The sequence below is a fragment of the Topomyia yanbarensis genome, unplaced genomic scaffold, assembly GCF_030247195.1.
Source record: "Topomyia yanbarensis strain Yona2022 unplaced genomic scaffold, ASM3024719v1 HiC_scaffold_18, whole genome shotgun sequence".
Taxonomy (NCBI): Eukaryota; Metazoa; Arthropoda; class Insecta; order Diptera; family Culicidae; genus Topomyia; species Topomyia yanbarensis.
This window is the reverse complement of record NW_026683360.1, coordinates 175,904-177,836: the sequence shown is the minus strand read 5'-3', so window position 1 is coordinate 177,836 and position 1,933 is coordinate 175,904.

Below are 1,933 nucleotides of genomic sequence, written 5' to 3'. Positions count from 1 at the left end.
ACCGCCGAGGCCGTTTCGGTTCAGACCATTGCCGTGGTATTTACTCTCACAATCCCCCGCAAAGTAGGTAAGCTAGTATTTTAGCCGAAGGTTTACACCTAAATACGGCATCTCTCATCGTTGATTGGAAAGTTTTGACAGTTTACCTCCGAATTGTAGTTATCAAATTACTCGTGCAGTGTTTATTTATCCTGAATTATGAGCACTTCGCTATAGCGTGAATAAGCGCGCTGGTGGTTCTGGGAAAGGAGTAGATTAATAAACCATGCTGATGGGTAGTCGAGTGGGTGTGCACATTTCTGGCATATCTCACCCATTCGTGTGCTATCTTGTATCATGGAGCCCTCGCGGAATGTTTGTTGTGAGTTTTTTTTTTCAAATTCGTGTCTGGTCTGTGGAATATAGGTAGATCATCCGATTTATAGAGTGTCTGGAATCCAGATTAGTATTAAAATCATTGAAATCAAATGCGATGGAAATAGAATGGAATTGACTGCAAGCGAGCCACTTTTCTGTTGCTTTTGTAGAATGGGCTGAGTCTTTGGAACTAGATTTCATCAATTTTGATTAACTACATTGAGCAATGTATGATTATCTTTTAATTGCAGACTTACTTTTCTGGTTTTGTTCGTAATTTTAGGTAAACTGTGGACTAAAACGAACGAAAGAAACGAACAAAAAGACATTTCAATTAGAGGTGTATGCCGCCGCCGCACAGTGAGGCGAGCTCGGACTAAAGTCAATATATGAAGGTTATGTGGCACTTTCACTAGTATTTTTTTCGTATCAGCTGAGCCGTCAGAGACATTTTCGCGAGATTTTAGGTGATGTTAACGTAAAATTAATTTTTGACAGCCTTTTGAAAGGCATAACTCAATTGTTTTTTGAATTATTTGACCATAGGAACTACATACGGTTATTGTCGTTTTTCAAAGAAAAGGTTGATTTTATGCATTCCATAACTTCACCAAAATTATCCGCGTGATAAAATTACATCGTGAAATCGCCAAAAGTAAATCACTAGTTGGTTTAGTTAGTGTTTCGATAACTGTTTTTTTTAATAGCCCGCCTCTTACCCTCACACCAAAAAGCTCACAAACGGAGCCCCCTGGTAGTGGACACATCAGTTTTCAGCGTACAAAAAAAAGGTCAGCACAACAAAACAAAGTTACGAATCGCCGAAACGCTGAGAACAAAAAAAAAACAATACGAGACCGACAAAACACAAAATTTGACAAGAAGCTACGGCGAGTACCCATCGTAGCTTTGCAGGAAGCTCATAATAATTTAAATTTATTTATTACTTATTGCTAGAAAAAATGCATTTATCAATTGTTTTTATTAAAAAGAAAGTTAACCAATTATAGCTAAAGGAATAAGCTCGATTGGTGGTGAACGAAGTTTATATTAAAAATTCTCCTATTTTATTTTTTAAAATTATTTTCAATTTTGCTTGGAAACGAGTGCGACATGTTAGGATTTGCTTTAAATCAGTAGGAAGTTGGTTGAATAACTTAGGTCCGATGAAAGAAATGCGTGTTTGACCAAGGTTCGTGGATACTCTGGAGTATAATAAATGATTGGCTTGTCTAGTGCTGTGAGCTCGAATGCCTGTTGTCAATTCTAGATTATTATTAGCAATAGTATTATGCAAAGCATTGTGGATGTATATTATTGTTTGGTAGTTAGTCAACCCAAGCAAAGGTAAAATGTTATGGGCATTATTATTGTATAACAATATAGTAGGGTACATAAATGGTTTTTTATAAATAATTTTAAGACATCTGTTTTGAAGCGTTTGTAGCTTTTTCAGATTCGAGATACTGGCACGGCCCCACACAGATACAAGGTAGTTCAGCAATGAGTGGATGTGCGCATAATAAAATTTTAGAAGTACATGCTGGGGAACAAAAGAGCATACTTTACGCATAGG